Here is a 17733-nt window from a genome sequence, read left to right on the forward strand (position 1 = left end):
GGGGGAGGCCAAGGATGAGATGGATTGATGGGGTGGAGAGGTATATGAGAGAGGGGGGTGTGAGTTGGGAGCAGGGCAGTGAAATGGCGTTTGACAGGGCGACTTGGAGGCGATTTGTTTGTGGCCACCCCAAACGGGATTGAGGCGTCTGGCAATAGATAGATAGATTTATTTATTTTTTTAGTTTTACGCTGTGTCCCTTTTTGTCAATAAGGGCTAAGGTGTTGCCCCTAGGTAGGGGACTTAGGTTTTTGGAGTGTGTAGCACTGTATGACCGGATGCCCTTCCTGACATCTACCAGTGACCCTTGGGTGGATTCGAATCTCTGACTTTTCGTTCAGAACGCTCTAACCCACTGAGCCATGGCAGCTTCAGTCATCATCATGGCTAATCATTAATATGTTACAGAATCATGACAACCATTTAGAATAAGGCCCTAATTGCAAAACCCTTGTATAGCAGTTGTTCCCAACATTTTCCATTCTATGACACTGTGGACAAAATGCAATAACTTTGTGACTGTCATCAACATCTTTTGAAGAAGAAAGCAACAAATTGTTGCCTGAATGAATGTGTTGGATGTGAGATTTTAAAAAACTCATAACTTGAAGTGGTCAGTCATAAGGTAGAAATTGTATTTTTTTTTTAACTAACTTGAATACCAATGGCTGAGCCATAGTAAGGGTACAATATGGGTTGATCTTTCATGTGGATATGATTGCTCTGATTTGATCTGTGCCTGCCATCTTGGAAAATTCTGTTTAGCAGAGACAGGAAGGTGAAAATGAGCTTGCTGATATTTGCTGATGGTAGGGTAGTATCCCATTCCCTCCCAAACATTAGTCATAAACTTAGCGTCCCAAATGTCTTTAAAAAAAAAAAGAAAAAGAAAAAGGTACAGTATGAAGTTCTTTCTCCAGTGCCTCCAGATACTTTGAGATTAGTGTCATGAACCCTTCCACATGAAACTAAGGTGTCAGGATATCTATCTATCTATCTATCTATTGCCAGACGCCTGAATCCCGTTTGGGGTGGCCACAAACAAATTGCCTCCAAGTCCTCCTGTCCCCCGCCATTTCACTGCCCTGCTCCCAACTCACACCCCCCTCTCTCATATACCTCTCCACCCCATCCCTCCATCTCATCCTCGGCCTCCCCCTCCCTCTTCCCCCCTCCATAGGATTATTCTTGACCCCCCCCCCTTACTTTTTAACATAACATTGTTCAAGTAGATGTGTTTTAATTACCTTTGATTGGTAGTTGTCATTTCTACACCAAAGAAAATCATCTACAGTAATCAAGGTAGAATACCTAAGTGATTGTTGGTACATATGGAGCTAAGTTAGCATTTTATTTAATCTGTTGCCTGAAAATGCTCTGCTGATAGATGTTTTTTTTGGGGGACCCACATTTTGAGGAGCTTATTTGTAACTGTAAATACCATAGCTAGGTCTGGTGCTCTTTGATGAAGTAAAGAAGGTACAGAACCTAATCACACAATCTTTGCACTACTGTATACATGAATTGCACAAGAAAAATCAAAAGAGAGTTGGTACAAACAGCACAGTAATGGCAAACATGGCATGAGCCGCCATTTATCATAACTGACATTTGGCAGTGGAGAGATAATGCAGAGAGATGCCTTCATGCAGCAGTAAAAAGTCATCCCCCAATTTCCCCGTTATACCCCAAAAGAAAGATGTTGGACTTAAGGAGAAGGACAGTTTCAGCCTGCATTCCACCAGGTTTATATTTAAATGAGCTTGGAGCAGCAAGAACAACAACATACAGTAGTGGCAGTTATTAGCACTGGTGGTGAGTCAGTAACTGCATGAAGACTTCTGGATTTCTTTAAATGTATACACTATATCTCATAACTTTTTTTTCATGTAACAGTGCCCTTCCCCCTTTCTCTAGGCAAAATGCATGCAAAATGACATTCCAGTGCATCCCTACTAGCATCCATACTTCCTCTGTCAGATGCACTGCTCATAGTCATAAAATGTATTTATCTTCCTTCATGAAATTTCTGTCTATCTATCATCCAGTCCTACATTGCCCCATGAGGAGCGTAGGAGCCCGGGGCTAGGCAGTTGGTCCCGACATTTAAGATGAGAGTGACCAGCCTCACTCATTCCAGAGTGGCATTACATGAGCAGTCAACCCTAACCACCCCTTGGATATAAACATTCACCGGCTCAATCCGATTGGAGCGCATAATTACCCACTAAACCACCAGGCACCAAAATTTGGTTATATGGTTACCACCCAGCGTAGTAAATGGTTTCATGAAATTTACTGCTTGTAAAGTATGGTTGAGTGTTTTGTTATAGTCATAGAAATTCAGTCTTGTTGGTTTGAAGAGATTTGACAGACACCATGGCCCTATGTTATGGTAGTTTGGAAGTCCACATTTAATGCACGCCATCAGCTAGTCAGAAGTGGCCAAGATCCATGCAGTGGTCTGGTGAACTAATCACAACAATATTAGCAGGTAGGAAGCTTGAAACATTCCAGAGAGCAACAGTGAAACTAATTGGGATGACAGCCATGGAGAACATCCATAGTCTTTCAGCTGTGGCCATAATTGGTCTAAGATGTCAGAGAGGGAAGTATCCAGCAGGTAATATTATATAGATTGGAAAAAAGTGCTGTCAATGGATCGGAGGCAGGAGTCAGAAGAGGAGACCATTGCAGAGTCCTGGACCTAAATGGGGGGGGGTGGATGGCCCTATGACATATGAGGCCCCTAATAACATAGTGTACCGAACGCCACATGTTGAAAATGGAGAAAAACGCAGTTAAAGTTGCATTACTTTCAAAATGCCATAACTTTAGAACTAGTGAATATTTTTTAGTGCTTTTTTTTTTTTTTAGCATGAAGTGTTCCTGAGCTTCTTACTAATGTTTTGTGCCCACATCTGTGGCCTCCTCACTCTTTTTCTGTTATGAGAAGGACCAGCAGCTTTTTGCTCACTACTAGAGTCACTCATGTTCTCAAGACAATGAGAAAAAACACCAAAACAGCTCTGAAAATAGCCAGTTAATCCTTGCAGTGTTCTAGGCCGGCTGGTAAACAAAAAACTGCATCACATGGCAACAGATTCCCAGATCACAGTTGCCAATATCTTGCTGAGCTCTCTGCCTTTTCCATTTTCTGTACATTATGGCTAACTTACCCTTAAAATCATGCAATTTTATGCTAAAATATTCCATTATGTTAGAATGAGGTACAAAAATTAATAGTGCCATAAAAAAACTGCATGACTGTGAGCATAAAATAATGCTAGTACTGTATCTGATAACACCAGACAACACCTTGCTGGGAGGCACTTGGTACATTCTGTGACCAGCATGAAGGCTTGTCAATCCACTGAGGTGAAGCGGGCAGTGAGACTGTGTTACAGAAGGGGAATTAGGACCCTAATGCCATTTGCTTTCTGTACCTCGTGGTTGCTTTCCAGATCAAAGAGGGTTTGGGCTACATACTGGTATACTTAACTTGGTTTCGCTTGCAGTGGCGCTCAGTACACTATGTTATTAGGGGCCTCATATGTCCACAGATAGCATGATTGAAAACTTCATCATCAGAATGAAGTTGGGGAGGAGGGGGCAGAGTCCTCGAGGGTAACTGATGTGAGGAACATAACCTACCAATGCCCCTTTGGTAAAAGTGATCATCTGGTTGTTGAGATGGAAGTGGTGGGAGTAAGGGAAGGAGAAAGGGATGAAAAACACAGGAAGAATAGATGCAATTACGGGAAGGCAGACTTTCCTTCCCTGAGGAACTTTTTCCAAAATGTAGACTGGATTAATGATCACAAATGTTGACGAGAAATATGAGTTTCTGATAGAAGTGTATATAACAGGAGTTAGTAAATGTCCCAATATTTTCCACAGTTATGGAAAGGAAGAAAGAATGGTTTAACAACAGATGTAGAGTGGCACATGAAGCAAGAAAAAGAGCATAGAATAAAGTGAAAAGAAGGTACAATATAGTGAAAGGGCTTGGGAGGAGTACAAGCAGGTAAGAAATGAATATATATGGGTACGGAGAGAAGAAGAAAGGAAATATGAAAAAGATATTGTAACTAAATGTAAAAAGGAGCCAAAATTATTTTATAGGTTTGTGAATGGTAAAATGAAAGTTAAGGACAGTATAATACGATTGAGGGATGGAGATGAAACCTGTGAAAGAGAAGAAGAATTGTGTGAAATAATGAACAACAAACTGCAGTCAGTCTATGTGCTGGAAGAGGAATTTAGGGAACCTGAAATAGAACCCAGGGTGACGGGAATGGCAGAAGTTACAGTGGATGTGAATGAGGTGCTGCAGTTGATGAGGGATTTGGATGTAAGAAAAGCAATGGGACCAGATGGTGTGTCTGGATGGATCCTGAAGGAATGTGCAGACCAGTTAGTGTGGCCTGTTTGTCATCAAGACATCACTGGAAAATGGACAGTTACCTAAAGATTGGAAAAGAGCAAGTATTGTGCCAATCTTCAAGGGAGGAGATAGGAAAGATCCACTCAGTTATAGACCTGTATCACTTACTAGTATTGTTTGTAAAATCTGCCAGAAAATTATTAGAAAAAGATGGATAAAGTATTTAGAAGAAAATGAAGTGATAGCACCAAGACAATTTGGTTTTAGGGAAGGACGATCATGTGTTACTAACCTATTAAGTTTCTACAGCAGGGTAATAGATGTCATACAAGAGAGAGAGGGATGGGCAGATTGTGTCTATCTTGACCTCAAAAAAGCATTTGACAGGGTTCCCTATAGGAGACTGCTGTGGAAGTTGAAGACCTTTGGAGGGGTGCATGGGAAACTATTAAAGTGGATGGAAGATTATTTGATAGGAAGGCAGATGAGAACAGTTATAAGCGACAGGGCTTCACAGTGGAGAAACGTGACTAATGGAGTACCCCAGGGCTCTATCTTAGCCCCAGTAATGTTTCTGATTTATGTAAATGATTTACCAGAGTGTTTAAATAGTTACATGAGTATGTTCGCAGATGATGCTAAAATCATGAAACATATTAAAGGCACTGATAGTTGTAAAAAACTGCAAGAGGACTTGGACAAATTCCACAGCTGGAGCCAGACTTGCCAAGAAGTGTCATGTATTAGAAATGGGAATGAGTGAAAAAAGACCACACTGGACATATAAAATGGGCAGTGAGATAATTTGTAAGAGAACAGATGAGAAAAACTTGGGAGTGACTATTCAGGATGATTTGTCACTAGAAAAACATATAAACAAGATCACTGGAGGAACTTATGGATTACTGACCAATATGAGAGTGGCTTTTAATTATGTGGACGAGGAAATGCTGAGGGAGTTGATAGTGACCATGATAAGACCAAGGCTAGAGTATGCGGCTGTGGTATGGTCACCTCATTTGAAGAAGCATATTAGTAAACTAGAGAGGGTTCAACGGATGGCAACAAGGATGATGCCATGTTTAAGGGAACTCACTTACGAGGAGAGACTGGAAAAACTGAAGTTACCAACGCTGCGTGAGAGAAAAGAAAGAGGTGACTTGATCACGATATTTAGAAATGTAAGAGAATTGGAAAGGGTGGATAGAGAGGATCTTTTTGGGTTGGATGATGGAAGAACAAGAGGTCATGACTTCAAGTTGAGGAAAAGTAGATGTCTTAATAATCTTAAAAGGTTCAGTTTCCCGAATAGAAGCATAAGTATTTGGAATGACTTAGACGGGGAGGTGGTGCAGGCAAAAAACATTCATGTGTTTAAAACTAGATTGGATAAATGTAGATATGGAGACAGGACAACACGAGCTTAGCTCAATTCCTGTATACTACAAATAGGTAAATAGGTAAATACAGTACAGATATCAATAGGCCAGTGCATTTGAATCATAAATTAATATTTTTAAAATGGTACTAATTTCTAGAGAGCACTAAATCTGTGGGTAGATCATTACTTTTTAGCAACAGTAATACATATGTCACTACCAGGTTATTACTACATCAACAACGACATTGTACTTCATTTCACCGAGTCTGGCACCATCAGTGATGTTGTCAACGCCTGTAGCACTGATAAAGGTCCTCCGTACTGGATGTACCTTTTTGTATTGCCTTTATATATCCTTTATATACTGGTTCTCAAGGTAATACATAGAGGTTTACCTAGTACAGAGGATTTACATGAACACTACAGGCATTCAGGTATCAGAGATGGTGCCAAACTCGGTGAAATGGAGTATAGTAAAGCTAGAAGGTTTTTAGGTTTGCAAAATGCCAATAATTAGGTGTGACAAAGCCCTTATATTTTACAAGAGATTTATAGTCTTCATACTAAACTGGGACACAACATTCATTTTCATGGGGCATTGCTAATATGAGCAATTACATTCACAGTGGCTCGAGAGGATGCCATGTTTCCTGATGAAATGGATACACCAAAAACCATTCCGGCTCAGGTTCGCCTTCAAAAGTTTCGTGGCCTCCAGAGCTTCCGCACTTCCCCATGGAACCCTGATGAGAACCTTCCAGAAGACTATGCCAGGATATTTCAGTTTGAAAACTTCAACCGTACCAGAAAACGGATAGTGAATGAAGAGAAGGAGGGGCTGCTGGTGAGTTTTTAATTGCAAAAACTTTCTTTGTCTTATACGCTACACTACACACACTTTCCATACTACACACCATACCCTACTACATCACAGGGGTTGACACCAGCAAGGGCATGCAACCAGAAAACTTTGTTCCCATTACCTAGTGGCAGACTTGAGGGGAGAGGCATAGCACAGGCTTCGTCAGCACACATTTGAGACTGGGATGGTATAGGGCTCTGATCTGGCCCCGCCAGAGGGTACCGAGCATTGTGGTTCCTAGGCTGCTGCTTCTGCTCAGTAGAGAGGGGCTTAAACCTGGAAGTAGCCACCCAGGAGGCTACCTTATCAATGAAAGTATAATGACGGAGCAGTTAGTGTCAAGGGGTGCCTGTAGGGTATTCCTGTAGCTGTCCTGGCTGGGTCCCCGAGGCCACTGTCACAGCCACTGGCCATGGCTGGTGGGCTATGGATCCCTGATCCTCTGCTTGGACCTGGGGTTGTGTGTGGTGGGGCTTGTGATCTGTCTCCTCCTTTAACTACTGACATGACTTCGAAACTAAGCACTGTAAAAAGCAAGCCTGAGGACACCAAATCACCCAAGGAGTTCAGAAGGGCATCTTGGAATGTTTATAGCTTGAAGGGTAGAAAGGGATAAGTGGTGCAGGCCCTAAACAGAAGGCAGGTTGATGCTGCGTATAGGAGGTTAGGTATAGGGGGAGTCAGCAAGGATGAATTTTGGGAAAGATGGTAGGTGTAAGATACTTTGGGAGGCAGGTGTGGACAGATATGGTGGTGTGGGCATGCCTCCCGAAGGGGAGTGGGTAGAGTGTGCTTATGTATGTGTTAAGAGTGATTATAGCATTGAAAATGTTGTTTGAAGAGCTCCTGATCACGGTAGAATTAGCAAACACTTCACAGGTTGGCTTGGATGAGGAAGAAGAGGGTGGATTCTGGGATGATTTGGTACATGTTCTTGATGGTACTGGGAATGATTAGGTTGTACTGTGGATGTGGATTTATATGGTCATGTGGGTAGAGCATCTCGAGGATAAGACAGGGTGCATGGGAGATGTGTATAAGATACGAGGAATGTGGAAGAGGAAAGAATATTGGAATTCTGGGAGGCAATAATCATGATTGTGTGCAACATGCATTTTAGGAAAAGAGAGTAGACTGATTGCTTATGAGTCTGAGAACAGTAGTAGCAGCCAGACTGGCTATTTTCTGGTCAGGAGAGCTAATGGAAGGTTATTGAAGGATGGTAAAGTTATAGGGAGCAAAGAGTGTGTGCAGCAACACAAATTACTGGTATGTGACATGGTATTAAAGGAGCACATAGTGAAGAAAAGGATCTTCGGCTGCATAACAGTAAGGGATGCCTCCTATAGCGAGATGAGTGATGACCAAACAGAGCTGTAGACAGAAGTGTAAATTAGCAGTATAGAGCTCTCAAGAACAGTCTCTTGAGAGTTTCTGATTCGGTGTGTGGATGGACAAGGAGCTCACCAAGATACAGGGTTACACGATGGTGGGACGAGGGTGTACAAGCCGCAGTTAAGGAGAAATGAAGACTTTTCCAGGAATGGAAAAAGGGATGATAACAGAGAGGAATACTTGGCTGCCAAGCATTGGGCCAGAAAGGGGGTGTGTACAGTGCAAACTCTGAGTCTCAGAGACTTTTACTGGATAACCAAATCAGGGTTGGAAGGAGGAATATGGTATTTAAGGTGGCAAATCAGATGAAGAGGGAAAACAGGGATATCGTAGGTTGGCAGTGTGTGAAGAATGATGAAGGACAGGTAGTGGTGGACAGTGAGGATATTAAAAGATGCCTGGAGAGAGTATTTATAACTGGTTGCTGAAGAAGGAGTTTGACTGCAACAAGGAAGGGTTGGAGTCAGTGGATCCAGTGTTTGGTCCTTGGTCTTTGATTGCTGCTGCTACCGTGAGCATGGCAATACACAGCATGCAGTTGGGGAAGGTGGCGGGTATGTCTGGGATGACTGGTGAAACGCTGAAGACCTCGGGAGAGATAGGAGTGGGTTTAGTTGCTGATTTGATAAATATGATCATATATGAGTGTGTTGTTGCAGATGACTGGCTGGAGAGTGTGATTGTATATGTCTGTGAGGGGAAAATGGAAATTATAAAGGCATACCATCCACTCAGTCAGTGTGGTGCTGCTTTGGGTGTCTGCCCTTTTCTATCTTCTTTCCTTCCTCTTCTGTCATTCTTTCCTCTTACTTCTGCCTTTGGGTGACTCTACACTGAGTGACAAGCCAAATGGTTTCCTGTACGCCAGGAAACCATTTACTACGTTGGGTGGTAATCATATAACCAAATTATGGCATCTGGTGGTTTAGTGGGTAATTAAGGTGCCCCAGTCAGATTGAATGTGTGTAGGTTTATAACCAAAGGGTGGTTAGGGTTTATTGTTCATGTAATGCCACGTAGGGATGAGTGAGGCTGGTCACTCTCATCTTAACCCGTTAACTGCTCATGGCAGTTTTTTGGAGGTGTCCGTGGTGCACAGACATAGGGGTAAAAATGAAATTTCCCAAAGGCGAAGTTTTGTGTTAGGAATTGAGAAAACACATGCCAAAGTATATAGTAACGAAATATTAGCTCAATATTTACCTTGGTAAAGCCATGGATGAACATTGAAGTGTCTGATTCCCTGTTGGAATGTATGGTTTTCGTTTTCTTTTTCGGTTTTGATTTCAGTTTTGAAGGCTCAGACGTGCTTGCATGGGTCGGCCTTGGTCACCATGGCACTATATTCGAAATTCACCTGCGCAGCCAGGGCTGTATTGAGCAATTGCACTCGGAACAACTTAGGATGTATAGAGCAGTTAACGGGTTAAATGTCAGGACCAATTTGCCTAGCCCCAGGTTCCTATGCTCCTCATGGGGCGACATGCGATTGAATGATGGATGGATGGATAAAACTTTTGGACCAGATAATGAAGGTAATTCAGAGAGTCCTAAAAGGTATGATTAGGGAAAGAGTGAATATTGATGAGATGCAGCTTCAGTTTGTACCAGGCAGTGAGACCACTGATGCCATATTTATTGTCCAGCAGCTTCAGGGAAAATATTGAGGAGAGGAGAGGGAGCTGTACAGTACCTTGTTTTTCTTCATTTGGAGAAAGCCATTGACATGGTTCCTAGAGAGGTGGTGTGGCGAAGTTGGCAATGAGAAAGCTTGGTATCGAGAAGTGGGTGGTTACAGTGGTTATGACTAAGTATGTGGGTGCTAGCACCCAGGTGAGAGTGAATGGAAATTTGAGTGATGAGCTTTCCGTGAGTGTTTGCATCTGTCTTAAGCCCTGTATTATTTGTCATGGTGCTCTCATCTTAAATGTCAGGACCAACTTGCCTAGCCCGGGGCTCCTACACTCCTTGTGGGGCAACGTAGGATTGGATGATGGATGGATGGCTTGAGACTCTATCACATGACTTCAGAGACGGACTCATGGGAGAGATTGTATGCTGATGACTTGGTGCTGATTGCAGAGAATGAAAAGGAGACAGAGGAAGAGTTAAGAAATGGAGAGACAGAATGGGGAACAAGAGTTTGAGAGTAAATGCGGTTAAACAAAAGATATCTAGGGCTGGTGGTGGTACTGTCAACACATAGCAAGTGTGGCCATGTGTGGCATGCCACAAGATTGTGGGAAGTAACTCCATCTTGTGCAGTGTTTTGTGATAAGTGGCTGCATAAGAGATGTAGTGACATCAGATGTTGACAGTAAAATAATGTTGATTTCATGGGTGTCATGTTTCAGGGAGAGCATGTAGAGAATGTCAGGTGTGAAAGGATTGATCATATACCTCTCAACTCCATCCCTCCACCTCATCCTCGGTCTACCCCTACCTCTGCCTCCCTCCACCTCACCTACATACACGTTCATTCTCCATTCTCTCCACATGTCCAAACCACCTCAGTGTATTTCTCCTAATCTTCTCAACCACATCCACATGTACTCCACAACGTTCCTTCACTTCTTCATTCGTCAACCTGTCCCTCCATGTCACTCCACATGCCCCTCTCAAGTAACTCATGCTCTCACTCTTGACTTGTTCTCCTCTTGCAAGGTCCACGCCTCACTTCCATACATCAGGGTAGGGATCACAATACTATCATGCAGTGACTTCTTAACTTCTATACTCACCTCTCTATTTCTCATCACTGCTTTCAGTGAACCAACAACCTTCCTTCCCTGCTGTACCCTGTCACACACTTCATCCCCCAAAGTTCCAGCCTTACTCATCACACTACCCAAGTACTTGAATGCACTCACATTCTCCATATCCTCACCATCCAACCTCACTGTACATTCTGTGACTTCATTCCTCTCAAACACCATAATTTTACTTTTGTTTACATTAACTTTCAGCTTCCTCCTCCTACACACTGTCCCAAATTCATTCACCAAACCTTGCAACTCCCATTCATCTTCACTCAACAATACTGTATCATCAGCAAACAGCAACACCGGAATCTTCCAACTCTCACCCTCATTCATTAGGGCCACCCCCACATCCACCGCCCTACCTTGCACCTCCTTTACAACCCCATCCATATATATATTAAACAGCCATAGAGACATCACACAACCCTGTTTCAGTCCTACATTGAGATCAAAGAACTCACTCAGCTCATCATCCACTCTCACCGTAGCCCTAGCTCCTTCGTACATACTCTTCACAGCACTCAACAATTTCCCCTCCACTCCATATATTCTTAATACCTTCCACATACCTTGCCTATCTATATATATATATATATATATATATATATATATATATATATACTGTATATAATTATACAGGTATACCTCGATACACGATACCCTTAGATGCCATACGCCAGCTTAGTGATGGGGTAGAAATACCACCATATCCCGCCTAATGATGGCCAAACCCTGGTTTAGCGATAGGTTTTGATTATCTTTACTGATTTTGATGATATCTTAGACTAAAGTTGTGTGTTTAGGTTGATTTATAAACTGTTTTTAGACTTAGATTAATGTGTTTTAGCCATAGGTGGGGTGAACATTGTCATTTTGGGGTACAGTTTACTAAGCTTGATTTTTTCCAGACTTATTATTTATGATTTTCATATTTTATTTTTTGTTTTTAGTGAGTTATTACAGACTTTAAGCTTGGGTTAGCTTCTTTTACAGCTGTTAGGCCATTTAGATTGGCCTTAAACTTGTTTTTGGACTCATTTGTGTGGGTTTAGGACTTGGTTAGGGGGAAACCCAAGGCTCAGAAATGCATCCCAATACTTTGCATGTTAAATCTACCCCAAGATACAATACCTCGCCTAACGATGGGTTTTTACTTTACCAATTGCGTCGTTAAACTGGGTATACCTGTACCCTTTTCATATGGTATGTAAAGTAAAGAAGAATGTTAATGTAAGGTAGGTTCATGTTAAATATAAGCTGTACCATAAAAAAGCTACAAGAACACATTCTCAGGTGCTGCTTAGTCTTGTAGGATGGAAGTTAAAACTGAATAAAATTAATAGGGATTTATTAACAGGACAAGTAACTTATCAGGAAAAGATTTATAATCCAATCTGCAAGGTATGTCAGCTATGTATGTGCTAAGATACACCTGCACTATGCATGAGAAAGGTCTGATGCAAGCATTTTTGGCAAGCCTGTTAGTCAACATGAGTTAAATACTGTATGTATGAAAGCTTTACCTAATTCTGATAGGAGGAGGCTTGATGCAGAGGCAATTGAGGAGCATGCAGAGGATGGAGCAGCACACAGCAATGGAACATATGTTGGAGTGATGGGTGAGGCTGTAGCAGAAGAGGGGAATGGTGTGGTAGAGGACGGTGAGCTGGCGGAGAGGGATTTAATGGCTGGTGGCAATGGGGTCGCGGATGATGTGACATCACCGAATGGGGCGACTGCTCACCTTGCGTTTCTCAGTGACGTCCTAGGTAGGGAGTAGCAACATCGTTGTATAGGCCATTGATCTACTGTACTGTTGCAAACATTAAAATTGCTCCACTTTTTAGTCAGACACATATGGAACCTGTACAGATATTTTGAAAAGTTTACTGGGCTCCAGAATTCACATCGCTGGGTTGTGAAAGTTATCACTTACACTTTTGTTACAAAGTGTATCAGTATTTATGTTCACAGCTGTACATGTACAGCTTTATGGGTACTGAATCTGTATTTTACATAATTTTGAAAACTGTAAGGAAAGCAGAATTCTCAAATGTTATTAGTTCTATAACAGTGTCCAGATTTAAATATGATTATGATACTTTGGTATGGTGTGATTTTTAAAAATTGATTGGGAGTAGTAGAAAGTAACTATCCAGGAATGTATGTGGGTTACGTAGGTGGGCGAGATAGTAGGAATAGATTCTTGAAGGGTGTAGCATAACAGTCTGTTGATCAGAAGAGAGAAGAAAGTGTATTTAGATGGTATAGTCATTCAGAGAGAATGGATGTGTTCTTATTAGTGAAAAGGCACAGTATATCTCAGTGAGTTTTAAGGTGGAATGGGATGTGGAAAGCCAAGAGGATGGCACGACATGATAATAAATGAATGTGTTGAGTAAATGAGGTATGGAAATTGAAACAAAAAAACTAACAAAGGCTAGAAGAGTGTACCATACTGTATAAGAATGCAGACAAAGGTTTCATTTATATACAGTGTACCATATTTAACTTGATGTTTGATAGAATGACTTATCCATAGGTTTTATGCAATGCATTCATCCATCCATCCATCCATCAGCCAATCCTACGTTGCCCCATGAGGAGCGTAGGAGCCCGGGCTAGGCAGTTGGTCCTGAGATTCAAAAAAAGGGGGAAAAAAGCACACATACTCTGTAAAAAAAATGTTTGCATTGCCTTTTTCATGAGACAGAACCAAGTTTTCTAAAGCTTTATCGCTGACTTGATTGTTGTGTTGCATGACTCTAATGATAGTTCTCCTACTGTTGCCTTTTATATTAGCTGCAATGGTATCTAGAGCTTACACACCTCATTTTCATTTTGTTGGAAAATAGGGTTGAGATGATAATGAGAATGTGATTGTGTGGGTAAGATTGAAAGTTTGACCACAAATATAGACGATTGTGTGTGTGTATGTGCCAGTGCAAGATCGTGCAAGCAGAGTGAAGGAAGAGTTCAGGACAAATGTGGAAACGTGCATGGAAAAGTTTGAAAGGAATGAGAGAGTGTAACTAATTGAAGATACAAATGGAAAAGTAGAGAATGTGAAGGTGGATGGAGTAGTTGGTGAGTGGGGTGTACCTGCAGAAGTGGATGAGAATGGCAGTGCTCTAGTGAACATTTTTGCTGGGAGAGGATTAATATAGCCAGTACCTTCTTCAGACATAAAATGATCCACAGTTATATGTAGCGAGTGATGAAAAGGGTGGGTGGTGAACTGAATGAACGGAAGACAATGATTGATTACATGTATGCGGATGAGAGAATGTGTGTAATGGATGCAAGATGATATAGAGGTTGGGGGAGTGGACTTTCTGACCACCACTTGGTGGTGATGAAAGTCAAGGTCCAAATGAAATGGAGGAATAGAGAAAGGGAAGGACAAGAGGAAGTAGTTCGTACAAGGAGGGTAGAAAGGTTACAAGAGGGTGGAAAAAAGGCAGAATATAAGAGAGAAGTGGAGGAGTGAATGGGTAAATGTGATTTGGAGCTGATTGGGGATGTGGAAGGTGTGTGCAAGATATTCACAGAAGAAATCTGTGCAGCATGTGAGGTGGTGTGTGGGGTGAAGAGAAAATGAAAAGGGGTGCAAGGAACAGCAAGGTGGAATGAAGAGGTGGGACAGGCTGTGGCACAAAGAAAGTATATAGTGAGTGTATGAGAAATGGGTGTGGAGAAAGTTGGGAGATGGAAGAGAGAGTTATATATAGAGAAGAAGAGAGAGGTGAAAAAGTTAGTAAGAGAGAGTAAGGAGTGGTTTAGGAATTTGGAAGGAATTTGAGTGTTAAGTAGAGGGAATATAAGAAAATGTTTTGGAAAGAGGTAAAGAGAGTTACACAGGGTGTTAAAGAAGTTTGTCAGGGAGCGAAAGATAAAAATGGTAGATTACTAGTGGAGAAGGGAGAAAAAGTGAGCTGATGGAGTGAACACTTTAAGGAATTGTTGAACATTGGGAATGAAAGTAATGCGAGTATAAGTGACTGGGGAATGGCTGGGAGAAGGAGGGATGTGAGAAGAGAGGAAGATCTTAATCAGTAAGATCAAAGTTGGGGAAGCAATGAAGAAAGTCAAATTGGGGAAAGCTCTAGGAATTGATGGAGTGTGTGATGAAATGCTGAAGCATGGAGGAGAGATAGTAGTAGAATGGATGTGGAAGATATGCAGATTGGCCTGGGAGGAAGGTAAAGTCCCAGAGGACTGGAGGTCAGGTAGAATTACTTCCTTGTACAAAGGAAAAGGGGAAAAAGAATTGTGTGGTAATTATTGAGGCATTTGTCTTCTTAGTGTATTAGGAAAAGTATATGATAGGATACTTATTGACATAGTTAGGGAAATAACAGATGAATTAGTTGGAGAAGAACAGGGAAGTTTTAGGAAGGGAAGAAGTTGTGTAGATCAGATATTCATTCTTAGGTCTTTAGTAGAAAAGTTTCTAGAGAGGGGAAAGAAGTTGTATGCGGCTTTCATGGATTTGGAGAAAGCATATGACAAGGTGGATAGACAAGGATTGTGGAAAGTATTAAGAATATATGTAGTAAATGGGCAGTTGTTGAATGCCATGAAGAGTATGTATGAGGATGCTAAGGCTGCAAATCATGTGGACAGTGAACTGAGTGAATTTTTCTCTCTGAAGGTTGAACTGAAACAGGGATGTGACATGTCTCCATGGATGTTCAGTCTGTATACGGATGGGGTTTTAAAAGAGATACAAGGTAGGGCAGTGGATGTTGGAGCGGCTCTAATGTGAGAGAGAGCAGTGTGTGGAAACTCCCGGTACTGTTGTTTGCAAATGATACTGTGTTGTTAAATGAAGACGAAGGGGTGCTGCAAGGCTTGGTGAATGAGTTTGTGAGAGTTTGTAAGAAATGGAATTTAAAGGCGAATGTAGGGATGAGCAAAGTTATGGTCTTCGAGAGAAATGAAATCACAGAATATACAGTGAGGTTTGATGAGGAGCAAATGGAAAATGTGAGTGTGTTTAAGTACTTGGCTTGTGTGATGAGTGAGGATGGAAGTTTAGAGGATGAAGTGCTTGAAAGGGTACAACAAGGAAGAATGGTTGCTGGTTCTTTGAAAGCATTGATAAGAAACAGGGAAGTGAGCATCTGTCTATCGATCTATTGCCAGACGCCTCAATCCCGTTTAGGTGGCCACAAACAAATCGCCTCCACGTCGTCCTGTCCCCCGCCATTTCACTGCCCAGCTTCCAACTCACACTGTATGACAGTATTGTGATACCACCTCTAACATATGGAAGTGAAGCTTGGACCTTGTTGGAGGGACACAAGTCAAGAGTGAGAGCAGTGGAAATGAGTTTTCTGAAGGGAGCATGTGGAGTCACTTGGAGAGACAGACTGACAAATGAGGAAGTGAAGGAGCATTGTGGTGTGGATGTGGATGTGATACAAAGCATTGGGAGAAACCCATTGAGGTGGTTTGGCCATGTGGAGAGGATGGAGAGTGAGAGACTGATGAGGAGAGTGTATGTGAGTGAGGTGGAGGGGGAGGCCAAAGATGAGATGGAGGGATGGAGTGGAGAGGTATATGAGAGAGGGGGGTGCGACCTGGGAGCGGGGCAGTGGAATGGCGGGGGACAGGGCGACGTGGAGGTGCTATGTTTGTGGTCACCGCATACGGGATTACAGTGTCTGGCAATAGATAGGTAGGTAAATAGAATTTATTCATTAAGTATGTTCACCAATTTTTTTTTTTTTTTTCTTCAGTAATCATTTTCCATCCATCCATCCATCATCCAATCGTACGTTGCCCCATGAGGAGCGTAGGAGCCCTGGGCTAGGCAAGTTGGTCATGACACTTAAGATGAGAGTGACCAGCCTCACTCATCCCTGAGCAATAAACCCCAACCATCCCTTGGATATAAACCTTCACCAGCTCAATCCAATTGGAGCGCCATAATTACCATTTTCATAGTGGTAGGTGGTGGCGACCATCATCCACTCACTTGATGTAGTGCTGCCTACTTCTTCCTTAGCCTTGATTGATTGATTTATTTTTTTCTGTGCCTGCCCTCCTCTCTTCCTATTTCTCCCATCTTTCCTGTCTCTTCTTATTGCTTTTCTTTCCTTTACAGGTGGCGTTACATTGAGTGACAAGCCAAATGGTTTCCTGTAAGCCAAGAAACCATTTACAACGCTGGGTGGTAACCATATAACCAAACCATACGTGCTCCCTACGTGTCAACAAGTGGGTTGGTGGAGAGTTAGTGCCCCTCCCCGTAAAACAAACAACTCAAAGTCAATGGCCACCCCTTACGGGATTATGGCGTCTGGCAATTGATTGATTGATTGATTGATTACTTCCAATCCATAGGTATAAAAAAAAAAGTAAGATGATGGTGATGATGATGACGACTAAATTTTTTTGTATCTTTTCAGTACTGTAGGTAGTGATGATGAAGGAACCACAGAAAGCATTTAGGCGAGGACTCCACATAATAAAAGCACCAACAACACTGCAAGTAGAAGTCTGGAATCCTCGGTAGTCATGGAGAACCCCCCCTGGGAGTGAGTCAACTCCAGAGCCCCTCGGAGAGCCACCCTCAGCCCCTATCACCATCACCATCACCCCCAGAGAGCACCTGATCCTAAACCCACAGGCTGTCAGTGACACAAGCTTTAAGGACACCCAGGATTCAATTACGGAATCTTCACTCAGGTAGGTGGTGATCAGAAATAGTAGTGGGTATCTCTTTGTATGTTACAGTTTTAATCCCTTCAATCTTGGTGACTTTCCTTTTAGTTTAGTCTTGCTGCTCCCAGATGATTTGATTCAACTTAGGAAAGGCTTCTGTTATTGAAGGGGTTTATTAAAGCTACTTCTAAACCCTCCAGTTCAAAAAATCTCTCCTTAACTGAATGGAATCATCAAGAATTGACAATAATAAATTGAAATTTGACATCTCAGA

At 42.1% G+C, this 17733-nt stretch overlaps 1 pseudogene; it reads left to right on the plus strand.

The window, feature by feature from the left end:
• LOC145390218 (pre-rRNA-processing protein TSR1 homolog) overlaps window positions 1-17483 on the plus strand; it is a 39333-nt pseudogene extending 21850 nt beyond the window's left edge.
• The last annotated feature ends 250 nt before the right edge of the window (window positions 17484-17733 follow it).

This window comes from Coenobita brevimanus, unplaced genomic scaffold (assembly GCF_032717465.1).
Source record: "Coenobita brevimanus isolate Jiangsu-jjx unplaced genomic scaffold, ASM3271746v2 jjx.HiC_scaffold_363, whole genome shotgun sequence".
Lineage (NCBI taxonomy): Eukaryota > Metazoa > Arthropoda > Malacostraca > Decapoda > Coenobitidae > Coenobita > Coenobita brevimanus.